The sequence below is a fragment of the Oncorhynchus nerka genome, linkage group LG17 (genome assembly GCF_034236695.1).
Source record: "Oncorhynchus nerka isolate Pitt River linkage group LG17, Oner_Uvic_2.0, whole genome shotgun sequence".
NCBI lineage: Eukaryota > Metazoa > Chordata > Actinopteri > Salmoniformes > Salmonidae > Oncorhynchus > Oncorhynchus nerka.
Window position 1 is genome coordinate 33,672,428 of NC_088412.1, and position 6,795 is coordinate 33,679,222.

Below are 6,795 nucleotides of genomic sequence, written 5' to 3' on the forward strand. Positions count from 1 at the left end.
GCACAAATAAATGCTTCACAAAGTTCAAGTAACAGACACATCTCAACATCAACTGTTCAGAGGAGACGGTGTGAATCAGGCCTTCATGGTCAAACTGCTGCCAAAAAAACTACTAAAGGACACCAATAAGAAGAAGAGACTTGCTTGGGCCAAGAAACACGAGCAATGGACATTAGACTGGTGGAAATCTGTTTTTTGGCCTGATGAGTCCAGATTTGAGATTTTTGGTTCCAACCGTCGTGTCTTTGTGAGACGCAGAGTAGGTGAACGGATGGTATCCACATGTGTGGTTCCCACTGTGAAGCATGGAGGAGGTGGTGTGAGAGTGCTTTGTTGGTGACACTGTCTGTGATTTACTTTGAATTCAAAGCACACTTAACCAGCATGGCTACCACAGCATTCTGCAGTGATATGCCATCCCATCTGGTCTGTGCTTAGTGGGACTATCCTTTGTTTTTCAATAGGATAATGTCCCAACACACCTCCAGGCTGTGTAAGGGCTATTTGACCAAGAAGGAGAGTGGTGGAGTGCTGCATCAGATGACCTGACATCCACAATCACCCGACAACCCAATTGAGATGGTTTGGGATGAGTTGGACCGCAGAGTGAAGGAAAACAAGTGCCCAGCATATGTGGGAACTTCTTCAAGACTGTTGGAAAAACATTCCAAGTGAAGTTGAGACAATGCCAAGAGTGTGCAAAGTTGGGTGGCTATTTGAAGAATCTCAAATATAAAAAATACTTTTACTTTACCTTGAATAAGTAGGTTGTGTCCAAACTTTTGACCGGTACTGTGGCTTACAGCAAGTCTCCATCATCATCATCATCATCGTCATCATCATCACCCATCCTGTACAGGCTACAACACCATCATGGGACAGAGCCTGGGCTGGGATTTCACACTCTCACTGTAAATACACACTCTCACTGTAAATACACACTCTCTGTAACTGGAGCTGAGAATACACAAACACTGAAATACACCAACTTATTATCGACGCACCCACACGCTCTCACAAACACACATACAGACAGAAAGGCATGAACCCTCATCTTAAGCTACCTCCCGGTGTGGGACAATAGAGGGGTGGATGACTGTGGGTCAAACCAAACCTTGAACTACCAGGGGTGACAGGAAAAGTGACAAGGAATGGATGAGGATATGGTGTGTCTGCAGTATTCAACTGTGTACAGTATGTGCACCATAAAGGACCATATGCATTAGGAATTGATGTTGCGTTGGGTTCCTGAACTCATGCCCAGGTATTGGTGTGTGTGACCGTGCTGTCAGTGACTCCTATGAGACACACAGTCCTACACTTTACTACAGCATAAACCAAATAGAAGGCACAGTCAATGTAAGAATATCCCCTATCCCCACACAATCACGACTCACTGAAAAAATACAAGGCTCAAACTATTGGCCTCTACCTCTTGACTATTTGACACGGACCCCCCCCCCCCCACATTCTATCTTTTTCCCCTTCTCCTGCCTCCCAACCATCGCTCTCTCTCGACTCTCTCTCTCTCTCTCTCTCTCACACACACATACACACACAAAAACACAAAGCCACAACTGACAACGGGAAATTATCGAAGTCACTACGAAAAGTATTTCCAACCTACACACATCACACACTACTCATGTCTGGGACAGGCAGAAATGAACCAGCCAATCCCCCACTGTGTCTCAAAAGTGAGATGAGGCTCATGTCCAATGACCATCTCTCTCTGCTATTCACAGCGCTGTTTTTAGCCAATCATCGTCTGCCTCCTACATGTGGTGTTGGATGCGGAACACTTGGTTTCAGAGCTCATTTCCTAGTCTGAGCTCTAAGCGGAACCATTTTTATTGGGCAAACACCATTTTTCCCTTTAATTATACCCATACTCTGACTTCACACACAGAACTCATACAGTACTCATTCACATTCATCACGCATGCACACACACGTTTAGGTTACACACACACTTCCCCTTCAATTAAACACACAGACATTCTCTCGTTCACACTCTCCGAGTGTGTGTCAAATTGCCAGCCTTTTTGTCCTCTTCCTCTCCTCCTCCCGAATCCCTTCTTCCGCTAAGAGCGGTTGAGACAAGGTCTATTCTCATGTCGAGGATGTGGACCACGCCTCCACTTACTGTACCCCTCGATCACTTGCAGCTAATGTTGGTAAACAACATCCCCTCCGACCAGCTAGGTAACTCGTACCAGCTGTTCCTGGGTTTGTTGCGTGTGTGTGTGTTGTCTTGCGAGTGGCCATTAGTGCAGATTCATGCTCGTCTCCGGGACGGGGATGCTCTTTAACGTGTCCCTGAAGGGGGTTGTTAGAAGGTTCAGCGTGTGACTGAGACTGTCAGCCTGCCTTTAACCTGCTGTGTGTCTTGTTTGTTTTGCTATTCACTCTGTTTGTGTGCTCACTCAATCCTCCTCCTGGTATTTCCATCTGTTTGTTTGTGTATGTGCGTGAGTGTGTGTGTGTGTACAGTATGTATATTCATGTGTGTGTGTCTGCTAAGCCCAGGCTGCTTACTGTAGCCAAGGGGAACAGAAAAGAGAATTTGTAAAAACATTGTTCTCATGGCAAGTTGGTGACCAGGTTTCATGCAGCGTCTGGTTTCCATTTGACTGCTTTCATTTGGGACAATGTCGCAATCAAGGTTGTTCTCGGCTGCTCGGACAAAGACGGCCCCCTGCACACAAACCAGTTCATCTACAACCATGAAAACTAAAGCTATTTACACACACACAAACACAGAACACACACATGCACGCAGGTCGCAGGTACGCGTGCACACGCAAAAACAAGCCCACACATGCACACGCACACAGCTAAGAAAAAGTACTCTATTTCTCAGACACACCTGGTGTGCATTGACAGGGTCATTTCTAGTGAAGTGTTTATAACAGAGAGTCAAGTTTTTAACATGAGCCACATCCCTGGGCCAGAGCCTGCCAGGAGGCCCCTCAGCCAAATAGGACAGGAAGAGAGAGACAGAGCCCAGAATTCTTCATTAGCAGCTTTATAGTGAGAGGGGGAGAGAAAGAGAGAGCGAGAGAGAGCGAGAGAGAGAAAGACGGAGGGTGAGCGAGAGAGCAGGGGAGAGAAGAGAGAATGAGAGAGCGAGAAAATGAGAGAGAAGTCGAGAGGCAATTTAGAAAAACAGAGAGAGAGAGAGAGAGAGAGAGAGAGAGAGAGAGCGCTACCCAACCACGTCCATGTGTGTGATAAAAAGGTTGTAATAATAAGCAGTGTATTATTTCAGGGTGTGTGTTAGTTTGAGAAGGTAACGAGAGGGCCAAACTAAAAGCAGCTCTAATTATGAGCTATGTGGCTGGGGAGGACTGTGTGTGTAGCTTCAAGGTCAGAGAAACTCAAACTGGGGGAGGTACACTGTGGTCTGGAGGTACAGAGCTAATTCATCATCCGAAGGAGCTGGCCACAAACCCTGCTGCCACACAGAGACTGATCCATACAGAGAGACCAGTTCAGGGGCGGACGGGGACAAGAATTCGGCCCCGGCATTTTATCTACACCAGCCCACATCACCGCGCCGCAAACTAACTCCCTCCCCCCATGTGTGTGTGCGTGTATGTGTATGGCCACCAGCCATACACACATACCCAATCCCCACACATACACCCTGGCCTTACACACCATGCCTAGACACGGGAAGTAGTGCTGATACAGGACATTGCAAGTACGGCGTTTCTCTACCCTTTCTGTACCCGTGTCTGGCGAGACATGGTCGTCCTCCTCTTTTTTAACCAGCTCATGTTTAAAACATTACACAATATGTAAAAACCCCACTGGAGATGAAACTCACCACTATAGCCGTGCCTCTGCTCTAGCCATTTTGTCACTTTGTGCTTCCTGTCTGTCTGTCTGTCTGTCTGTCTGTCTGTCTGTCTGTCTGTCTGTCTGTCTGTCTGTCTGTCCAGAATCAATAGGATGTTTTGAGTGAGGTGACAATGTAGAATGTGCTCTTTCTATGTTTATAGGCACCCATTCCGTTTTTCTACGATCAGTGATCATAGCTATCCAACTGATGACAGAGTTGGGGAAGGTCTCTTTGACTTTGAATGTGTGACCTCAGCTCAGCCTATCAGAAAACCGGGCCGGCCTTTGTCCACTGATCTGCCAAAAGCTCATTATAGATTAGTGTAACAGCAAAATTTCTCAAACATCTTCATTAATAGGGTTTCGGTTTTATACAAAAAAAAACATTTTTGTGTGTGCCAATTTTGACCAGCCCACCTAACTCAAAAATTGTCCAGAACATCTGGCATTTGTCAGAATTGCCAAATGACCAATCCGCCCCTGGACCAGTTCCAGAGAGACCAGCTCAGACCTCGAGACTGTAATGTTTTCACAAAGTACAGTGTCAGTGGGCAGGGATCAGCAAAGCTAAGATAGTACACAGGCACCAGGCGAGAGGTCAAAGGGCGTGCACACACATACGCACACAGGCACACTCTCTCGATCACCCTGTGATTCTGCAGCAGGTTCCCACAGTCGCCTCGGTGTTTTGTGTAGTCTGTTACATGTGACCTGACAGGGTGTGTGTCTGAGTGTTTGTGTGAAGCGGGGAGAGAAATGGGGTGTAAAGTCTTTGACAGATTCCTCCTACCATCAAGCAGCACAGAGATATAAACAACAAGCGCCTTCTCCATCTCTACTTAAGTTAAATAAAGGTTCAATTAAATCAAATGAAATACTGACCATATGAACAGTTAAGTAACTGGGGTCATTCTGATATCAGTATAGACGGGTTGGCTGACGGCCTCGCGGAGATGACGCGCGTGCATTGTGGCTGGAAGCTGCGTGTTGTCATGATTCTGAACAGGTCAGATAGCGAGCACCAATGACAAGAAGCTGCCACGAGGGGAAACATAGTTGGATCTATTTTGATCAATTTCGATCAATTTCTTGATATCATGTCTTGTTCTGATGTGTTTTGACTGATTTCATGTCAATGCTAATATGGAAGAAAAAAACAAAAAAACAACAACAACAATAAGACCAAAATGGCGCCGGAAGAAATGGCAGCAGTTTTACGGCGCCCAACAAATTCTGCTATTATGTGTTTTTTCCCCCACATTATTTGTAACTTATTTTGTACATAATGTTTCTGCAACTGTATCTTATGGCAAAAAAGAGCTTCTGGATATCAGATCACTCACCTCGGACGAGACAAAGATTTTTTTCTTCAACAAGCAAGACGCACAAGACATTCTCCAAACACACGACAGGGCCGACATCCCTGTTATTTGCAAGAGGAAGCGCCGCAGGTAGAGAGGACAAAGAGACGGATGCCTGGTCAGGACCCGGAAAGCTGTCGTTACCGTCAATACCACTCGCCAACGTGCAATCATTGGAAAATAAACTAAACGAGGTACGATCACGAATATCCTTCCAACGGGACATCAAAAACTGTAATATCCTATGTTTCACGGAATCGTGGCTGAATGACGACATGGATATTCAGCTAGCGGGATATACGCTGCACCGGCAAGATAGAACAGCACACTCCAGTAAGACAGGGTCGGTCTGTGCATATTTGTAAACAACAGCTGTTGCACGAAATCTAAGGAAGTCTCTAGATTTTGCTCGCCTGAAGTAGAGTATATTGTGATAAATTGCAGGCCACACTACTTGCCTAGAGAGTTGTTAATTTACCACCACAGACAGATGCTGGCACTAAGACCGCACTCAGTCAGCTGTATAAGGAAATAAGCAAACAGGAAACCACTCACCCAGAGGTGGCGCTCCTAGTGGCGGGAGACTTTAATGCAGGGAAACTGAAATCAGTTCTACCAAATTTCTATCTACATGTTAAATGTGCAACCAGAGGGAAAAACTATCTAGATCACCTGCACTCCACACACAGAGACGCGTACAAAGCTCTCCCTCGCCCTCCATTTGGTAAATCAGACCACAACTCTGTCCTCCTGATTCCTGCTTACAAGCAAAAATTAAAGCAGGATGCACCAGTGGTCTATATAAAAGTGGTCAGATGAAGCAGATGCTAAACTACAGGACTGTTTTGCTACCACAGACCGGAACATGTTCCGGGATTCATCCGATGGCATTGAGGAGTTCACCACATCAGTCACTGGCTTTATCAATAAGTGCATCGAGAACGTCGTCCCCATAGTGACTGTACGTACATACCCCAACCAGAAGCTATGGATACAGGCAACATTCGCACTGAGGTAGGTAGAGCTGCCACTTTCAAGGTGCGGGACTCTAACCCGGAAGCTTACAAGAAATCCTGCTAACCCCTGCGACAAACAATCAAACAGGCAAAGCGTCAATACAGGGCTAAGATTGAATCATACTACACCGGCTCCGACGCTCGTCTTATGTGGCAGGGCTTGCAAACTATTACAGACTACAAAGGGAAGCACAGCCGCGAGCTGCCCAGTGACACGAGCCTACCAGACGAGCTAAATCACTTCTATGCTTGCTTCGAGGCAAGCAACACTGAGGCATGCATGAGAGCATCAGCTGTTCCGGACAACTGTGTGATCACGCTCTCCATACCCGACGTGAGTAAGACCTTTAACCTCTCTTGGGTAGGGGGTAGTATTTTCACTTCCGGATGAAAAGCATACCTAAAGTAAACTGCCTGTTACACAGGCCCAGAAGCTAGGATATGCATATACTTGGTAGATAGAAAACAGTTTCTAAAAGTGTTAAAATAATGTCTGTGAGTATAACAGATCTGATATGGCAGGCGAAACCCTGAGGACAAACCATTAAAAAAATAATTTCAGCCTACCACTG